At 40.4% G+C, this 21,597-nt stretch overlaps 1 pseudogene; it reads left to right on the top strand.

Moving 5' to 3' along the window:
- The first annotated feature begins 13,983 nt into the window (after positions 1-13,983).
- On the top strand, positions 13,984-16,705 carry LOC129008618 (protein Wiz-like; annotated as a pseudogene).
- Positions 16,706-21,597: the final 4,892 nt, after the last annotated feature.

Genomic DNA, 21,597 nt, shown 5'->3' with positions numbered 1-21,597 from the left:
GTGTTGTCAGTGTTCTGTATTTTGACCATTCTAATAGGTGCATAGTGGATCATATTGCTTTAATTTATATTTTTTCTGATGATATATGTGTAGCATCTTTTCTCATCCTTATTTGCCATCTATATATCTTCTTTTGTGAAATGTCTGTTAAGTTCTTTGGCCCATTTTAAAATCAGGTTGTGAGTTTTATTGTTGATTTTGAAGAGCTTTTTTTTTTCAAATATTGGATAACAGCTTTTTATCAAATATGTTTTTAAAAATATTTTCTCAGTCTGCAGCTTGTCTTCTCTTTCTCTTGACACTGCATTTTGCAAAGCAGAAGTTTTTAATTTTAATGAAGTCCAGTTAATTAATGTAATCAATTTTTTTTATAGATCATGCCTTTGCTATTGTATCTAAAAGTCATTGCCACAACAAAGGTCATCTGGGTTTTCTCCTATGTTAGCTTCTAGGAGTTTTATAGTTTTGTGTTTTACATTGCAATCTCTGATCCACTTTGAGTTAATTTTTGAAGGGTCTAAGGCCTTTGTCTAGATTCATTATTATTATTATTATTATTATTTTGCCTGTGGATGTCCAATGGTGCCAGCACCATTGGTTGAAAAGTTCATTTTTGCTCAGTTGCACTATCTTTACTCCTTTGTCAAATATCAGTTGATTATATTTATTGGGTTTACTTCTGGGTTGTCTATTCTATTCAGTTTTTCTATATGGCTATTCTTTAGCCAGTGCCATACTGTCTTGATTGCTGTAGCTTTGCAGTAAGTCTTGAAGTCAGGTGGTAACAGTGTAGTATAACTTTGATCTTTTCCTTCAATTTTTTATGGGTATTTTGGCTATTTTGCCTCTTTATATAAACTTTAGATTCAGTTTTGTTGATATCCACAAAGTAATCTGCTAAAAATTTGACTGGGGTTACATTGAATCTATAGAACAATTGGAAAACTGACATCTTGATAATATTTGAGTCTTTCCATTAACAAGGAATATTTTTTCATTTATTTCATTCTTCTTTGAGTTATTTCATCAGAGTTTCTGCATATATATATTGTACTTACTTTGTTAGATTTGTAACTAAATATTTCATTTTAGGGGGTGCTAATGTAAATGGTACTTTCTTTTTAATTTCAGATTTCACTTGTTCATTGTTGATATATAGGAAAGCAATTTACTTTTTTATATTAGCTTTGTATACTGTAACCTTGCAATAAGTTCTGATTAGTTCCTGGAGACATTTGTTGATTCTTTCAGATATTCTACGTAGATAGATTCTGTCATCTGTGAACAAACACAGCTTTATTTCTTTCTTCCCAATTATAATGACTTTTCTTTTCTTCATTGTCTTATTGAAATAGCTAGGACTTCCAGTATGATATTGAGATGTGGTGAGAAGAGACTTTCTTCCCTCTGGTATTCTCAGTGTGTCTCTATTCCACCTTTTGTAGTTCTCCAGTCCTTGGATATTCTGTTCTGTTTTTTTATTGTTGTTGTTGTTGTTTCAGTCTTTGTTTTTTTCACTTTTCAGTTTTTGAAGTTTTTATTTATATGTTCTCAAACTCAGAGGTTCTTTCCTTAGCTCTGTGTATTCTACTAATAATCTCATCAAAGACACTCTGTATTTCTATTACAGTGTTTTTTTATCTCTAGCATTTATTTTTGGTATTTATATCGGACTACCCATCTGTTTTCACCTGCTATCTACTTCATTAAAGAGATTTTTAAAGCATCTTAATTGTAGTTGTTTGCACTTTCTGGTCTTTTAATTCCAACATCCTTTCTATGTCTGGTTCTCATATTTGCTCTGTCTTTTCAAATTGTGTGTTTTGGCTTTGAATATGCCTTGTAATTCATTTGTCAATAGCCAGATATGATGCACAGGTAAAACAAACTGCTATCAATAGGACTCTAGTAATAGTGGTAAGGTGTTAGGGGAGGAGATGAATTCTCCAGTCCTACAATGAGGCCTCAGTCTTTTAGTGAGGCTACACATATTCTGGGATGTGAAGTTCACAATTGTTTCTCAGTAGCTTTCTCCCGCCTTAGGTTTGACTGGAAGACTAGAGTGGGCTAGAGTTTGGCATTTCTTTTCTCGCACCTGGAAGGCTGGAGCCAGCTGGAGTCAGGTGTTTTTCTTCTGCCAGTCAGTTAGGTTCTGATAATATCCCAGAAGGTTAAGTTCTTGTTAACTAGTTTCTTGAGGGCAGGCCTTGTTATGAACTGATGACTCTGGCATATTTCAAACTGGCTCCTTTTTCCTTCTCCCTGCCAGAAGCAGGAGGGGATTTTACTCTTGATATTTACTATGAGAACCTGGAGATAAATTTCACATTTTCTCCCCACCCATGACTGAGTACTTTTGGAGTTTTTAACTTTCAATCCTGTCCACACTGAGCCTCAGGCAATTCATCAACTAGAATTCAGATTTTCCTACTCAAGCATTAGTTCCCAGGTTGGTTTTTACTTGTTAGTCTCTGCTTTTCTGCCGCGATAAGCTGTGACTCCCTGTATTCACCATTTTTTTCTCTCCAGTCCTGGGGGCAATGGTTTGCCCTATATCCTCACCTCTCTTAGGGATCCAAGAGGAATTGTTAATTTTTCATTTTCTTTAGCTTTATACTTGTTGTTAAGATAAAGTGGCAACTTCTAAGCTCCTTATATGCAGAACCAGAAACTGAAAGCTACTGGTTCATTTTTTAATAATTTTATTTCATTGCTGAGATTTAATATATGTCCATCTCTCTTGCTGATTCAACCTAGTGTTTTTGGGTGGACACTTGTTCAACCCCAGGAGAGAAAGAACCTGCCTAGGTGGTCTTTTAATGTCAATGTAAACATCAAGAATTACTGGGTCTGGATTGCTTCTGTATCTTAGATGGGGCATTATAGGATGCCATAGTGCTATAGTGTTTCTCTACTCCTGGAGTTACTTTTTTTTCTTGTCTTCTTGGAATTGCCTTTTTTTGATTTCTTACTTGATTTCTCACATTAAGAGTTGTGCTTTGTGAGGGGGTAATATGGAGAGATGAGTCTACATCATCTTGTCTGGACTAGATTTCTCTGCTTAGTTCATCCCTAAAGTTTAACCACAGCTATACCAAGGCATCGAATGTAGCCTATGGCTAGTTTAAATATTTAATACAACATTCTAGTCTCAAATAGTTTCAATGTAGAATATTAGCATACTTTACAGCAAGTTGTTTAATTAAGAAATGATTTTTGTTTCAATTATAATACTATACTATTTAATTAGTTGAGTCTTATAGCCCTCCTAGTAATTTATGAGCTAATTTTTAAAGGTGAAAGAAACAAAGAAACATATTAAATAAAAATAAAGGAGAAAAGTTAGATGTTGGCCTCCTGTGAATTAAGCCAGACAGGCTACATTGCTGATACTAATTTTCCCTAAAAAGTTGGGAAAATATAATGAACATTTGTAGACCAATTGTTTGTCTCCCCAGGTGTGTTTCCAGGTATATAAAAAAAACCTAAAGGGGTATGTATAACGGTATTAGAAATAGTTGTCTTTTGGTGGGTGGGATTTGACAGTATTCCTTATTTTCTTCTTTTTATTTCTCATCATTTTCCATAATTTTGATGACATGTAAAAGTTTTTCTGTACATACATTTAAATAAAGTATCATGTTAAAATTTTATACTTGCAAATTGTTGATTTCCCTAAATACTTTAAGAGGTCAGATAATATAGTGATTAATGGCCAAGTCACTGAAGTCAACAGATATAGATATGAACTCTGGCTGTGTTACTGGTAACTTATTGTGATCTTCGGCAGGTTACTTAAGTACACTAGGTCTCAGTTTCATTATTTAAAAATTAGAGATAACAATAATATTATACTGTTGTGCTGAGAAGAAAAGACATATTGCACATAAACTATAGAGTGAGGACTTAATACATTGTAGCAGTTATTATTTTCATTATTGTTGTCAGAGCCCTGTTTACAATCAAGCCAATTCAATTTGAGCAGCAGGGCATATAGTATTAGGGTCCTGGGAGCATCAAAAGCCCTTCATAACTCTGAAATCCCCTCTTCCACAGCTATAGTAACACTAACTATTAAGATTAGCATAATTAAGAAGCCCCAAGATGCATTTACTGGATTTATTAGAAGCCTCCAGTCTCTGAACTACAACTTAGCATTATCTATAATGGGCTAGGTGGTTGCTTCTCTGGTTTCTTGCAGGTCTAAAGTACTTAATCTACATTTCTTCGTACGTGTATTAAAAATTTAGAGCAATAATTCTGAAATGTAGAACAGATTAAATATTAAAATTATAAATTTTCTTTGAACAGCTGCCAGCCAGAAAGATACTACCTGTGGAAAGCCAAGAAGTTACTCCCCTGCAATATAAACATCCCCACATGGACACAGACACCTGTACATCATAGGCAAAGGCATTATCATTGGAATGGCATAATCTGGAATAATTATTGAGGACCTTAACACTAGATAAAAATTATATCCTGTTTTCAGTTTTATTTATGCCAGATATTATAGGGTTCACAATTTCATAAAATAAACAGAACTCTGACTTGTGTTTCACAGTTTGCATAGCATAGCTAATCTCACAGGTTTCATGCTGATGCTAGGTATGGGGAACTGTGTTGTTTTGACTTAACTATATACACAAATTCTTTTCCATGTGAGAAACGCAAATAAGTATATGATAAATTACCTGTCCTGTGAAATAGTATGTGATAAATTATCTGTCCTGAATAACTATTGAGTTTATATGTGAAAACAAATTTAAGAAGTGTAAATTAAGTAGCGGTCAGGAATAAAAATATAGCAGGAATTTTTGGAGACAGATAAACTAAGAGCTAAGACCTAGCTAAACTGTGTATTATTTACATTCATTTGATCAAGTTTTTTGGATTTTCTGAACTTATATTTTTTCTCTATAATAGATGCAATGATGCCTAACTCTCAAGGCTGTGGGGCTGAAATGAAAGAATATATAGAGCCCTTAAGAGGGGGCTTGGTAAATAAGTGCAATGATTCCCATTAATTTATAATATTTCACAGACTCCAGAGAATGTGTATATGCATATATATATCTATATATACATATTTATAATGTATGTTTATATAGACAAACATATATGTATGTGTGCATACATACACATATTTGTAGTTCATTTTATGCATGTGTTATACTTTAGAGATTACAGGATGGTTATTCAATTGATTTCCAAAATATTCTCCAATCGCCCAGATCCCAAAAGTTTAGAAAGAATAATTGATTTTGAATTCAGAGAAACATATTTATTTAAAACATATGAAATTTCTGGGTTTAAGGCTAAAGAAAATTGACTATGAGTAGTTTAATATGGCTTAGTCTGTTAAGTTTCATAGCCTTTATTGCTTGTGGTTGACTAAGTCTACAGAGTGGATTGGGAACAAGCACTGGTTCTTGATGGGTAGACTAGATTTAAACAGATGTGAAGAAGCTCATTTGGGGAACACATTCATGCCATGGTGACAGCAAGACTATTCAGAGCTGAACAAGCCAATTCCAGCATACCTGTTTTTCTCTTTGACAGAGGCAAAATTTTGCCCTCCCCACTAAGCTAAGGTATGCAAATTCTAAAGGAGAAAGACTTGTTATCAGTAGCTTCTTTAATTCTTTTTATTCATTATTTCCAATTGTATTCTGCTCTCTGAGTATTTCATGGAACAGTGTAAAGTCACTAAAGCTCTTGCTCTTCATGAGTAATCTTTCTATTCCCAGGGAAGACATTTTATTTAGTGAGACTCATTACAGTTCAACACCATTCCAATCAAGTTGTCCATTGCAATTTCCAGGGTGTAAGGTGTATGTCCAATCATCAAAGTAGAGCTATTCACTGATCCTCTTATGCTGCCCACAGAATCATACACAGAAAATTATTTGGTGCATAACATGAATTCCCCAATGTATTAAGTGCAAATGATAAGATGCCTTAGAGACCACTGCAGACACTTGTAGCTAATGAGAAAATCTTACAGAAGAGGGAAAATACCATGCTGATAATCTGCTTTGTTACAGTGGATATGAAAAAGAAATTGTCCTCAGGAAGTCTAGTGTCAGAACTGCTTCTGTCACTTGCTCATTACAGACCTTGGACAATTTGCCTTAATCCATCTACGGTTTAGTTACCTTATCTATAAAATAAATTGGCTCTACAAACTTGTGTCTCTATTGTGAACCACAAATGTGATAACATGCATAAAATGCTTTATAGATGATAACGTGAGATTCAAAAATCTTATTTTGTTACAAGCAGACACTATGTTTCAGACACTTTGGAATGTATTTTGTCTATTTTGAAATAACTTAAAGAGTATAATTGGGTTGTTCATAACTCAAAGGATAAATGCTTGAAGGGATGGATACACTATTCTCCATGATGTGCTTATTTCACATTGTATGGCTGTATCAAAACATCTCATGTACCTCATAAGTATATACACCTACCATGTACCCACATAAAATTTTAAAAACAATTTAAAAAAATTTTAAAAAGCATTAGACATAGGTACATACAAACTAAGGAAAATTTTAAATATCAAAAGAAGGACAATAAATAATTCAATGTAATACAAAAGTTAAACAGAAAAGGAAATATAATCAAAGTTTTCTATGTAGCTCAGCTGTAATAGCATATACATGTAAATAACATATACATGTCTACAGTAATGGAAACATTAAATAATGATGAAAAATTTATGAAATTGGTATACCAGAAAAGAGAGAGAAAAATGTTCAGGGGGCTTAGAATGGTCATGAGGAAGGGTATACAAGAAAGGTAAATATTCATTTCACACACTAGGAAGTGAATGCATAATGCCTATATTTTAAAAATGAGTAATGGTAATATGCATATTATTTAGAAATATGGAAGTAACTAGCAAGGAAAAAGGAACTAAATGAGTTGAAAGTTGTTCTTTCAATGTGTTGAGGCTAGGGTTGGGGATGGTGGGGAGGGGGATTACTATAGTCCATTCTAAACCTCCCTGTCCCATTTGTTTTATTGTGTTAAGAACACCAAACATGAGCTCTACCCTCTTAACAAATTTTTAAGTATATAATATAGTGTTGTTAATTGTAAGTGCAATGCTGTACAGCAGAATTTATTTATCTTCCATAACTGAAATTTTGTACCTGTTGATTAGCAACTCTCTATTTTTCCCTTCTCCCAATTTCTGGCAACTACCATTCTATCCTCTGATTTCCTGAGTTTGACTATTTTGGATGCTATTACCCACATAACAGGTGGGTTCAACCTCTTGGTGAGTGGCAGTCCAATGACCGCAACCAATGAGGTTTTAACAAAGGGCATTTTTATTACTTGCAGCAAGTAAGGAGGACACTGGGGATAATTCCCCAAATCAGTGCCTCCCAAGCATCGGTGAAACAGGGGTTTTATTGGGCTGGTTAGCTGAGACATTGTATGTGGAGGTGGAGTAAAAGACAGTGCAGGCACCATTGCCAATCATGCTTCCACATACATTGCATTTATAGAAAATGGTAAATAAGTTCCTCCCTCAGTGGGAATTTTAGTACAGAAATGAAGAGAGTTTGCCAAAGTTCATCTCCAACTCAGGCATCTCTGGATCCAACAAATTTTTGTTTCTCCAGGGCTGAGCTTCTTCCTGAAACTTTTTCAAAGAACAACTCAAGGTGTAACAGCTATAAGTGGGCACTTTTACACAGTGCATAGACCAAAACCTGGGACTTTACACTGGCATATCTCATGGTTGTGGAACAAGGAATGAAATGCTATGATATGAGGTCTGTGCCACTCCTCAAATTCATATGTTGAAATCCTAATCCCCTGTGTGATAGTATTAGAAAGGAGGGCCTTCAGGAGATAATTAGTTCATAAGGGCGAAGCCCTCATGAATGAGATTAGTACCCTTATAAGAACAAACATAACAGCACTTGCACACACATATTCTTTCTTCCTATCTCTCTCTTTCTGTCTCCACCCCCTCACCACCCCCCACCAGAAAACAACCCTCTGCAAACCAGGAACTTGAAGAACATTATGCCACAGTAAGTGAAATAAGCCAGTCACAGAAGACCAAATACTACATGATTATACTTATGTGAGAGATCTAAAATAGTCGAACTCACAAAAGCAGAAAATACAATAGTCATTGCCAGGGGCTGGGGAAGGAATTACAGTTGTTCAACCAGTACAAAGTTCCAGTTACGCTAGATGAATAATTCTAGAGATTTGAATACAACATAGTGCCTGCAGTTTACAAGAATACATTTTGCACTTCAGAATTTTTTGAGGGTAGATCTCATCTTATGTGTTCTCACCACAAAACAAACAAAAAGCAAACAACAATGGGACACAAGGAAACTTTGGGAGGTGTTAGATATATCTATGACCTTGATTGTGGTGATGGTATCACAGGTGTTTGCATATGTCCACACTCATCAAATTAAATATGTGAAATTCTTTGTATATCCATTATATTTCAATAAGCTGTTAAAAAATAAAAGATGTTTCTAAAAATGCTAAATAAAAAAGAAGAGAGCACTAGAGGAGGCAGAGCACAATTGCCAAATTAAAGCCTTCACCAATCATCCTCCCCACAGCACCTTCATAAGAACCAAAAATCAGTTGTGTGATCACTGAAATAGGCACTGAAGAGAGTAGAAAAGACAGTCATGAGTTGCTGATGGCACATCTCTCCTTTTCCCCTCAGCCCCCCACCCTCATCCCCGCAAAGGCCTCATGGTGTGCTCATGGTGTGTGGAAAGAATCATTATTCACCACAAGGTGACTAAAGAGCCCTTAGACCTTGAAACATAGGTACTTGACCTAATACTTGCTGAGGCAGTACTTGTCACAGTCCTGGGGCTGTGCTGGCCACAGGGAGATACTCCTCTGCTTGTGGAAAGAGGAGGAAAGAAAGGAAAGGACTTTGTGTTGTGGCTTAGTTGTCAGCTCAGCAGCAGTGGAATAGAGCACCAGGTAGACTCCTAAGGTAGACTGCAGGCACTGACTCCCAGATAGCATCTCTGGACCTGCCCAGTACCAGGGGATCTTGCCACCCTGAAGGGAAGGACTTTTTACTCCACTATCTTGGTGACATCACTGCTCCCTAAGATGCATTTAAAACTTGCTTTTCTTTCAACTAGCAGAAAAGTCAATAGAGAAACTGATTTCAAAAGCAATAAGAAAAGCATTGACCATAAGAACTAAAAATTGATGAGCTTTTAACAGTTCATTTACCCAAAGATGCAATACTGTTTTGTAGTTAAATTATAATAACAGAGATCCACTAACGTTGTAATTTTTTAGACAAATATGTGCTGGGTCCAAGTATGGAGACTTCGGTATATTTCTAATGTAAATATATACCCATATTTTAAAATAAAAAATATTGTTTTTTACTCTTAAGTTATGAAATTAGCTCTACAGGGAACAACTAAATAATAATCAATGTTGCTCTCAAACACTTTAGTTACCAAACAGATTTTGCAAACCACAATCTCCTAACCTATTTTTATATGTTGCTCCTCTCAAGCATGCTCAGCTGTAACTATCACGAGGTTTTGAAACTTTCAGCTAAACAAATCACGTTATTTTCATGGGTCAATAAATAAGTCTGTTATAAGTGCGAAAGGAGTTGCTCCATCATTAAAATTCAAACACAAAAGACTGTTATCCATGGAAAAATAATTTTAGAGTGTGAAGAATGAAAACATGCACAGTTGTGAGGAAAAAAAGCTTATTTCTACCAATACATATTTGTTATGTACTTATTCTTTGGCCGAATTTGTCATGGAAATAGGAATACTGCAATACTGAAGGCCTAGAACTACATTGAAGTAGTTCTCACAGTTCTGTCACAAAACACATGTATAAACAATAATTTCAAATGTGTGTAAAGTTAAACTATTATCTACATAATGTAGAAGTATAAAGAAGGAGTGATAAGTTACAGTGGTGGCAGAGTGAGAATGGTATGAAAGTTTTCACAAAAAGAAAATAAACATTTCGAGGCTTGTTATATTTTGGCTAACACATAATAATACAGGCTAATACTATTGATTCCTTAATATATGATAAGTGCATTAATTATTTCATTTGGTCCTTATAACTATTCTATAAGATAATGTTATCTCTGTTTTACTAATGAAGAACTGAGGCTCATGCCACGTAGGAAGGGGTAGAGCTAGGATTGCAGCACAAGCATTTTTTTTTTTTTTTCTAAAGCCATTGCTGCCTCTCATATAAAAAGAAGGAATGCCCTTCGGGTAGAAGTCACATTTGCAAAATTCAAACATGTGAAATAGAAGTAAACTTTTTCAGCACTAAAAATAATTTGTATATTTGAAGCAAAGGCTGTACTTGAAAGAGTGAACAGGTACAGGGTTGGATGGAGCATTAGAGTAGAGGCCAGACCAAGTGGAACCATGTATGCTTTGATAACGGAGTAAGGAATGGAGAACTATAAAACTGAAGGCACAGAGATTAGGTAAGAGGTTCACAATAGTCAAGTTGAAAGAAATGAAGGCTGCCTGGAGTAAAGGAGAAGCAGTAAAGATAAAGAGACAAAAATTGGATAGACAAATTGTAAGAAAGAAGAGTTGATAGTGAGAGGTGACAGCATGCTGGCAGCCCTCGCTCGCTCTCGGTGCCTCCTCAGCCTCGGGGCCCACTCTGGCCACACTTGAGGAACCCTTCAGCTGGCCGCTGCACTGTAGGAGCCCCTTTCTGGGCTGGCCGAGGCCGGAGCCGGCTCCCTCAGCTTGCAGGGAGGTGTGGAGGGAGAGGTGTGGGTGGGAACCGGGGCTGCGCGCGGCACTTGCGGGCCAGCACGAGTTCCGGGTGGGCGTGGGCTCGGCGGGCCCCGGTGAGGGGATTAGCACCTGGGCCAGCAGCTGCGGAGGGTGCCCGGGTCCCCCAGGACTGCTGGCGCTCGATTTGTCGCCCGGCCTTAGCTGCCTCCCTGTGGGGCAGAGCTGGGGACCTGCAGCCCACCATGCCTGAGCCTCCCGCCTCCCCTCACCCCCCGCTGCCCCCTGCCCTGCCCCGCCCGGTGGGTGGCTTCATTCTTGAAGTCAGTAAGACCAAGAACCCACCAATTCTGGACACAATAGGATTTGGAGATGTATTTGATGTGGTGAAGAAGACTAGAATGACTCCCAGGTTTATAAACTGAGCAACTGGATATATATTAGTACCATGAACTAGGGCACAAAGGAGAGAGCCCCTTTCCCAGAACCAGTTCCTTTATGTCCTTAAGTATTTTGTCTGCATTATTAAGAAATGACAGACAGAAATCATTGTCTGTCATAAAGAATTCTCTAAGAGAAGCCTAGCGCTCTCTTTGTGCAACCAGAATTTTTATTACTGATTCAAGCTTGTTTATTGGTTTGTTTAGGTTTTTCATTTCTTCATAGTTCAATTGGGTAGGTTGCATGTATCTAGAAATTTATCAATTTCTTCTAGGTTATCTAATTTGGTGTGTAAATGGTTCGTAATATTCAACCATTATGCAACCATAGTTTATTTGACTCCCTTTTCTAGGTAAGAAAACATTTTCCTTTTTCTCCAACTGTCATGATTTCTCTTTAGACTCTGGGCCATAAAATTTAGCAACTTGCTTTGAAAACATACCACATTTTGTGTGTGAGAGAGACACATTCAAATTGCTTTTTAGTTGTGATCTCGCAGACAGTAACACCAGCTCCATGAGATGTGCCAAGAAACAAATTATCTCTATTTTTAAAAGTCAAAAAAAGGGTTAAGTATCTGATTATAGAACTGGAAACAAGCTTAGTTGCTGGAGTCAGCTTGGTGCATGTAAGAGCAACTACCAAATGGCTTCATGGTGAGTGCAAATTGAAGTTTATTGATACTTGATGTAACTTGACTTATTAGAGTCTTAGTTTACTCATAAACAATGAGCTTAGAAATGAAAGGGAGAATTGAAGAGACTGAGAATGTATGCAGAATATTTTTATTTCTTTGTAAGCTTTTCTTCTGATTTGTACTTTTTTTTATAAATAATCTCAAGGTGATGTTCAAAATCAAAGAAATATCCATAATATGTTTGGCAGAAATGTATGCCATGTAAACATGCTTTTGCATCATATATTATCTGGTATCCTACCTTTTCTCGTATTTTTGTCATTTTGTTTATAGGTCATCTCATATAATATCTACTGATGAATATATATCTCAAGATCAGTTCTTTTTCCTGAATCCCAGACCCACATGTAGAACTGCTTATGCACTTTTTGGATGACTATTAGGTCTCTCAAAACTAGCATATTCAAAACTCAGTTACTGACATTTCTTCCATCCTAGCTTTGCTCCTCCTACATGACTATATGACTATATGACTTCTTCATATAGTTAATTGCAATTGTGTTCTTTCTGTTGCTCAGGTCAAAATCTTGGAGTCATTCTTAATACCTCTCTTTTACGCAGACCTAAAATTGTGTTTTTGACTAAATTCTACCAGCTCTACCTTTAAAATCTATGTGTATTTCAACCACTTTCACCATCTCCAATGCCTCATTAGTTCAAACCACCAAGATTCTTGCCTTAGAAATTATAATAGCCTCCTAACTGGGTTTCCTGGTTCAATTTTGCCTCCAAAACCTATTCCCTATATAGTAGCCGAGTCATTCTGTTAAAATGTGACAGCATATTATGACTTCACTTAAACCTTTCAGTGCCTTCCTCTTCCTTTAAAGTTCAAGTTAAAATCATTACATGATTTACAAGACTCACTGATCTGGCTTCATTACTATACCTCTGAATTTTCTCCTCCTGCATTCCCTTTAACTCATTCCTTTCTGCTGACACTTGAATCCTTTATACATCATCAGACAAACTCCTGCTTCGGGGTCTTTGCCTTGAAGGGTTCAATCCACCGAGAATAATATCTTACAGATACTTACATAACTTCATCTCTCACATCCTTCAAGTCCTTACTACTTACTTGTGGCCTTCCCAATTACCTGCTTAAACTTAGAAGTCTTACTGCAACACACCTCACCCCTCTTCCCTGTTCTATTTTTCCCGTTAGCTCTTATTACTGCTTATACTTAACATGTATTTTTTAAAATTTTATTGCACACTGTAATTTAAGTATCATGAGACTAGGCATATTGTCTGTTTTGTTAATGATTTGGTACACAGTAACTACTAAATAATAATTTATTGAATTAATGAAGGGCTATACATTTTACCCTTAATAGAATGACTTAGAATTTTGCAACATGTACTAATGAGATTTTAAGAAACCCGATCATGGAAGAATGTTTGCTGTCATAGCATAGACTTATAAAAAAATCTATGCCTATCTCATCTATTAGGTAGAGCCTCGTAAAAATTCCAATATGTAATACTTGTGTTTATCAATTTTTTAAAAGAAAATTGGTAACTTATTTTTGTTCTCAATGCTGATTGCCTTTCTCCTTTGACTTCCTGATATAATTTCCAAATTCTTAAATCTAAAAAGAAAATGGTTACTGGTTACTTTAATTAAAGAAAAAAACTGTCAATTACCCAGACATTAATTACTTTGGGATCAATTGCACCTCTGTCTGCTGAAGATTTTGAAATACTGGGTAAAGTTCTCAGTTTTCCTCTTTCATCATTGTAATTCCTTTTAAAGTGGCCTTCCTCTGAGCAAAGCTAACATTGAACAAAACTCTAAAGCTTGTCTCTTTTCAAAAAAAAAATTAAAAACTAAAAAGAAAAGAAGAAAAAGAGATTGTATTAATGCCTGTTCTAGTGTAAACAATAATTAGCAGCGAGTTTGACATTTTAAAATAAAATCTTCTAATTAGCTACGAAGAACACCCAACTCCCCTCTATTATTTATTTTTCTTCTACCTTAATAATTGGCTGGCCTCATATTACCTATTTCTACAAAAACAAAAATGAAACAAACAAAAAACACTCTCAAGGATGCTCCAAGAAAAGGAAGAGGGAGCCAAGATGGCCGCCTCCACCGCCCAGTTTCCAGTGACAAAAGCAGAGAGCAAGGCTGCGGCGGCGCCGCGCGCTGGGTGCGACGGGAGCGCGCGCCCGCCTGGCCGCCCCAGCCCAGGCTCCCGAGTCCGGGCCCTGCGGCACGCCCCGCGCCGCCGCCGCCGCCGCCGCGGGACGGGCCCAGGGACTGACCCAAGACCGGGCGGGAGCCGGGGCCCGGGCCCGAGTCAGCGCCGGGCCTGGGTTCTGAGGAAAATGCAATGGTGGCCATGGACCTGGGCTCTCTTCACTCCCTAAGAAAAGCCTGCCTGTCCCTGGGGCCCTGGAGCAGGTGGCCAGTTGGCTGAGCAGCAAAGTGTCTCCAGAGGTTCCTCATGGCAGCAAACAGGAGCTGCAGGACCTCAGATCCCAGAGCCTGCCACCTGCGAGGTCTGTGGCGCCTGCTTTGAGACCGGAAAGGGCCTGTCCAGCCACACACGCTCCCACCTGCGGCAGCTGGGAGTGGCAGAGTCAGAGAGGAGCAGCGCACCCATCAACCACCTCTAGGAGCTTGTGAAGCAGAAGGGACTGCCAGACGCCACCTTGGGCTGCCCCCGGGCCTGGCTAAGAAGTCCAGCTCGCTGAAGGAGGTGGTCGCCCGGGACCCCGGCCCGGCTTGCTTACCCTGGCCAAATCCTTGGATGCCCCTGCTGTCAACAAAACCATCAAGTTGCCTCTCGGCTTCTCAACCAAGGGTCTGGGCCAACCCCCAGCTCTCCGCTCCTCGAAAAGACACCACTGGCCCTGGCGGGCTCCCCTGCTCCTAAGAATCCTGAGGACAAGAGCCTCGAGCTGTCCCTGAGCCCATGGCCGGCCTCCCAAAAGGCACAGTGGCCTCAGTCTGAGGCCCTTGAATCTCACCTCAGGCCCAGAGCCAGCACGAGAAATCTGTTGCTGTGAGTTCTGTGGTGAGTTCTTCTAGAACCGCAAGGGCCTCTCGAGCCACACGCGCTCCCACCTGCGACAAATGGGCATGACCGAGGGGTACGTCAATGGCTCACCCATCGACAGACTGTGGGAGATCCTGAAGAGAGGGACCCAGTCTCGCCCTGGCAGACCTCCCAACCCGCCAGGGCCAAGTCCAAAAGCCCCGGCCAAGATGATGGGCGGCACAGGTTCTGGCAGCTCACTGGAAACCCGCAGCCTCTCGGACCTTCACATCTCACCCCTGGCCAAGAAGTTGCCGCCGCCACCAGGCAGCCCCCTGGGCCACTCACCAACTACCTCTCCTCCTCCCACGGCCCGGAAGATGTTCCCAGGTCTGGCTGCACACTCCCTGCCCAAGAAGCTGAAGCCTGAACAAATACGGGTGGAGATCAAGCGGGAGATGCTGCCGGGGGCCTTTCGTGGGGAGCTGCACCCATCTGAGGGTCCCAGGGAGGCACCACGGGAAGACATGATACACCTGAAGCTGTCTTCCCGGGCAGAGCCGGTGCGCAATATCTGCTGTGAGTTCTGCAGCCGGTTCTTTGAGAACCGCAAGGGCCTGTCTAGTCACGTGTGCTCCCACCTGCTGCAGATGGGTGTGACCGAGTGGTCAGTTCGCGCATTGACACTGCGAGAGATCCTCAAGAAGTCCACGCTGTGCCTCATCAAGAAGGAGCCACTGGCTGCAGACCTGGCCCCTGCCTTGGCTGAGGATGGGCCTCCCACTGTGGCCCCTGGGCCCGTTGCCGCTATCTTCTGGCTGGCCAGGCAAACCAGGCGCAGGGCCGGCCCAGGTTTCCTGGCGAGCTCAGCCTGAAGCCCATCACTGGGGCCAAACTCTCACCCACTGGCTACCTGGGCTCAGTGGCAGCCAAGTGGCCTCTGCAGGAGGACTGTCTCCTCCCAGCAGAGGTCAAGGCCAAGACCTACATCCAGACTGAACCGCCCTTCAAGGCAAAGACCCTTCATGAGAAGACCTCCCACTCTTCCACCGAGGCCTGCTGCGAGTTGTGGGGCCTTTACTTTGAAAACCGCAAGGCTCTGGCCAGCCACGCACGGGAACACCTGTGGCAGTTCGACGTGACCGAGTGGTGCGTCAATGGTTCGCCCATTGAGACACTGAGCGAGTGGATCAAGCACCAGCCCCAGAAGGTGGGCGCCTACCACAGCTACATCCAGGGCGGCTGCCCCTTCACCAAGAAGTTCCGCAGTGCCATCCATGGCCGTGACAGTGACAAGCAGCCGTCCCTGGGGCTGGCACCTGGGAACCTGGCCGTGGTAGGCCGCAGTGCTGGGGGCAGGGAGCCAGGGCCTGAGGCTGGCCGGGCAGCCGACAGTGGTGAGAGGCTTCTGGCAGCCAGCCCGCCGGGCACCATGAAGGCTGAGAAGCACCAGCCGCAGAACATCAACAAATTCGAACGCCGACAAGCTCGCCCTGCAGATGCCTCCGCAGCCCGGGGAGGTGAAGAGACCAATGACCTACAGCAGAAGCTGGAGGAGGTGAGGCAACCCCCAACCCGAGTCCGGCCAGTCCCCTCCCTGGTGACCTTGACATCACTTGTCAAGTTCGTGGGCATCATCTACACGTGTCCTCAAATGCAGGTTCTGCGAGGTGGAATTCCAGGGCCCCCTCTGTATCCAGGAAGAGTAGGTGTGGCACTTACAGCGGCACATCCTGGAGATGAACTTCCCCAAAGCGGACGCCCAGCCTAAGGAGTCCCAGGTCCCGCAGGCACAGACAATGGCGACAGAGGCTTCCTAACACAAAAGCATTCCAGATCCCCTCTCGTGCCACCTATGTCTCCTCTTCTTCCTCTGTGTCCTCGTCCCTCTTCCTCTTTCTTTCCATTTCCATAGGAGTAAGCCAAAACCTTAAACCAGCGCCCCCTTGGGAGCTGGGCACACTACAGCCAGGGCGCCGGGAGCCAGCTAGCCGCCCTTCCCCCAGCCGAAAGACTCTGGGACCACAGGGTGTCTGCCTTCAGCCTATTCCCACCTGGTCCAGCAGGGGCAGCAGCCAGGTCTCGGGTGGCAGCCGATCTGGTCACAGGGGAGGACAGCACTCCCCCGTCTAGCAGCCAGGCAGGGCGATGTCTGCCATCCGTGGCCATTTGCAAAGACCCCAAAGACCCCTGTTCTGGTTTCCTCTCACCCCCATGAATACCCTCTCAAACGCGTGTACATGCGAACACACATGCACCTCGTGAGACCTGGGATCTGCCTCGGACCCCCAGTTCCAGGGTTGAACAACCACATCCTGCCACAGTGCTTGCTCAGGGGAAGCCACGCTCCCTCTGTGGGGCCCGCTGGAGCCTGGGAGCCCCCCACTGACCCCACAATGTCACGGAAATCCTTGTTGGCTGCCCCCCAGAGGGGCCTTCCCAACTGGGAAGAGCCTAGAGCTGGCAGCTGGCTCCCGCCATGTCAAGACTCCCAAAGAGCCTCAGGGGCTCTGGGGCCCTGGAGGGTGAGAGGGCGGGATGGGACTCTCCTCTTCCACCCCTGCCCCTCCCCCTCCCCCTTTTCACTGTTGCTTTCTATATATAGCTCCCTACACTTTTCACTTTTTTAAAAACGCGTTTTGTGTAGAAAATAAAGAACATGGATCTTTTTATTTTGCAATCCTGGGCCAGCTAGAAGCCGAGAGCTGATTGACCTTTTAGCTTTTTTCAGTGGCGGCATTTTGATTATCGATGTACCCAGAAGTATGTAAATTAGATTAAATTTCTCTTCTGGAAAAGCCCCGTGGGGGAAAAATAAAAAGAAGGAAGAGAGGACTCCCACTTGAAGTAATCAATGAGGTATAGGAAGGAGGAAAAAATGGCCAAGGAATCTGGGGAGCCAGGTTCAAGTCAGATGCTGTGACAGGAATGGGAAGCTGAAATGACAACTTGGATGTGGTCAAAATTTTATTAATTCTTTTCCAAAACAACACTCTTATAGGAAAAGATTATCTTATTCCCATTTTACAGATAAATAACCTAAGTTGCTCATGCAAGAAAATGAATATTTTATATATGTTTATATATTTGTGTACACACAAAACTATGGACATACACCTACGTATATATTACATGAATAAATACACATATATACATATGTGTGCATACATATATGTTATATTTATAAAATCTTCCCTTGTGACAAAAATGATTTAAGTTAGTTTTAACATCTTTAAGATAGTAAGCAAAAGAAGTGAAATTGATACTTAGTGTTGACAACATAGATGTGTGACTGGATGCCCAACAAAGCAGTGAAGAAATTAACTTTCTACTGACTGCTTAAAATGATGAAACCAACTCATGTGTTAAATACCATTAAATGTTAAACCAGTGCATGGACCAAGCAGAACAATTCCTGAAATGTCCATTAGGCAGTAATTCTGGTGAAGAACTCCATATTATCCAAGGTTTCTATAGTGTATGTTTTACATTGTTAGTCTTACCACCCACAAAGGAGATTTTAATATTAGAATTAGGAGTCTGAACTTGAGTTTGAATTTTCTTTTTTTTTTAAATTTTTATTTGTTTTACTTTAAGTTCTGGGATACATGTGCAGAACGTGCAGGTTTGTTATATAGGTATACATGTGCCATGGTGGTTTGATGCACCTATCAACCTCTCATCTAGGTTTTAAGCCCCACATGCATTAGGTATTTGTCATAATGCTCTCCCTCCCTTTTTCCCCTATCCCCCTACAGGCCCTGGTGTGTGTTGTTCCCCTCCCTGTGTTCATGAATTCTCACTGTTCAACTTCCACTTATGAGTGAGAACATGCAGTGTTTGGCTTTCTGTTCCTGTGTTAGTTTGCTGAGGATGATGGCTTCCAGTTTCATCCATGTCCCTGGAAAGGACATGATGTCATTCTTTTTATGGCTGCATAGTATTCTATGATGTATATGTACCACATTTTCTTTACCAAGTCCATCATGGATGGGCATTTGGATTGGTTCCATGTCTTTGCTACTATAAATAGTGCTGGAGTAAACATATGTGTCTTTATAGTAGAATGATTTATATTCCTTTGGGTATATACCCAATAATGAGATTGCTGGGTCAAATGGTATTTGTTCTTCTAGATCCTTGAGGAATCACCACAGTGTCTTCCACAATGGTTGAACTAATTTACATTCGATCAGCAGTGTAAAAGCGTTCCTATTTCTCTATAGCCTCGCCTGCATCTATTGTTTCTTAACTTTTTAATAATAGCCCTTCTGACTGGTGTGAGATGATATCTCATTATGGCTTTGATTTGCATTTCTCTAATGATCAGTGATATTGAGCTTTTTTTCATATGTTTGTTGGCTGCATAAATGTCTTATTTTGAGAAGCATCTGTTTATATCCTTTGCCCATTTTTTGATGGGGTTGTTTTTTTCTTATAAATTTGTGTAATTTTTTTGTAGATTCTGGAAATTAGACCTCTATCAGATGGGTAGATTGCAAAAATTTTCTCCTATTCTGTAGGTTGCCTGTTCACTCTGATGCTAGTTTCTTTTGCTGTGTAGAAGCTTTTTAATTTAATTAGATCACAGTTTTTAATTTTCATTTTTGTTGCAGTTGCTTTTGGCATTTTTGTTGTGAAATCTCTGCTTATGCCTATGTCCTGAATTGTATTGCCTAGGTTTTCTTCTATGGTTTCTATGGTTTGGGGTTTTACATTTAAGTCTTTAATCCATCTTGAGTTAATTTTTGTATAAGGTGTAAGGTAGGGGTCCAGTTTCAGTTTTCTGCATATGGCTAGCCAGTTTTCTCAGCACCATTTATTAAATAGGGAATCCTTTCCCCATTGCTTGTTTTTGTCAGGTTTGTCAAATATCAGATGGTTGTAGATGTGTGGTGTTATTTCTGAGGTCTCTGTTCTGTTCCATTGGTCTATATGTCTGTTTTGGTACAAGTACCATGCTGTTTTGATTACTGTAGCCTTGTAGTATAGTTTGAAGTTGGGTAGCATGATGACTCCAGCTTTGTTCTTTTTGCTTAGGATTGTCTTGGCTATACGGGCTCTTCTTTGATTCCATATGAAATGTAAAATAGTTGGTTCTAATTCTGTGAAGAATGTCAATGGCAGTTTGATGGGAATAGCATTGAATCTGTACATTGCTTGGGGCAATATGGCCATTTTCATGATATTGATTTTTCCTATCCATGAGGATGAAATGGTTTTCCATTTGTTTGTCCTCTCTTATTTTGTTGAGCAGTGGTTTGTAGTTCTCCTTGGATAGGTCCTTCGCATCCCTTGTTAGCTGTATTCCTAGGTATTTTATTCCCTTTGTAGCAATTGTGAATGGGAGTTCATTCATGATTTGGCTCTCTGCTTGTCTATTGTTTGTGTATAGGAATGCTTGTGATTTTTGTACATTGATTTTGTATCCTGAGACTTTGCTGAAGTTGTTTATCAGCTTAAGGAACTTTTGGACTGAGGTGATGGGGTTTTCTAAATGAAGAATCATGTCGTCTGCAAACAGAGAAAACTTGACTTCCTCTCTTCCTGTTTGAATATGTTTTATTTCTTTCTCTTGCCTGATTGCCCTGGCCAGAACTTCCAATACTATGTTGAATAGGAGTGGTGAGAGAGAGCATCCTTGTCTTGTGCTGCTTTTCAAAAGGAGTGCTTCCAGCTTTTTCCCATTCAGTGTGATATTGGCAATGGGTTTGTCATAAATAGCTTTTATTATTTTGAGTTATGTTCCATTAATACCTAGCTTATTGAGAGTTTTTAATATGAAGGGATGTTGCACTTTATTCAAGGCCTTTTCTGCATCTGTTGAGATAATTATGTGGTTTTTGTCATTGGTTCTGTTTATGTGATGGATTACATTTATTGATTTGCATATGTTGAACCAGCCTTGCATCCCAGGGATGAAGCTGACTTGAGAGTGGAGGATAAGCTTATTGATGTGCTGCTGGATTCGGTTTGCCAATATTTTATTGAGGATTTTCACATCAATGTTCATTGGGGATACTGGCCTAAAGGTGTGTGTGCGTGTGTGTGTGTGTGTGCCATATTTTGATATCAGGATCATGCTGGCCTCATAAAATGAGTTAGGTTGGAGTCCCTCCTTTTCAATTGTTTGCAACAGTTTCAGAGAGAATGGTACCAATTTCTCTTTGTACCTCTGGTAGAATTTGGCTATGAATCCATCTGGTCCTGGGCTTTGGTTGGTTGGTAAGTATTAATTACTGCCCCAATTTCAGAACTTGTTATTAGTCTATTCAGGGATTCGACTTCTTCCAGGTTTAGTCTTTGGAGGGCGTATGTGTCGAGGAATTTATCCATGTCTTCTAGATTTTCTAGTTTATTTACGTAGAGGTGTTTATAGTATTCTCTGATGGTAGTTTGTATTTCTGTGGGGTCAGTGGTGATATCCCCTTTGTCATTTTTTATTGTATCTATTTGAATCTTCTGTCTTTTCTTCTTTATTAGTCTGCCTAGAAGTCTATCTATTCTGTTAATCTTTTCAAAAAACCACATCCTGGATTCATTGATTTTTTGAAGGGTTTTTCATGTCTCTATGTCCTTCAGTTCTGCTCGTATCTTAGTTATTTCTTGTCTTCTGCTAGCTTTTGGATTTGTTTGCTCTTGCTTCTCTAGTTCTTTTAATTGTGATGTTAGGGTGTTGATTTGAGATTGTTCCAGCCTTCTGATGTGCACA

Source organism: Pongo pygmaeus, chromosome 9 (genome assembly GCF_028885625.2).
Source record: "Pongo pygmaeus isolate AG05252 chromosome 9, NHGRI_mPonPyg2-v2.0_pri, whole genome shotgun sequence".
Taxonomy (NCBI): domain Eukaryota; kingdom Metazoa; phylum Chordata; class Mammalia; order Primates; family Hominidae; genus Pongo; species Pongo pygmaeus.
This window is presented reverse-complemented; position numbering and strand designations above follow the sequence as displayed.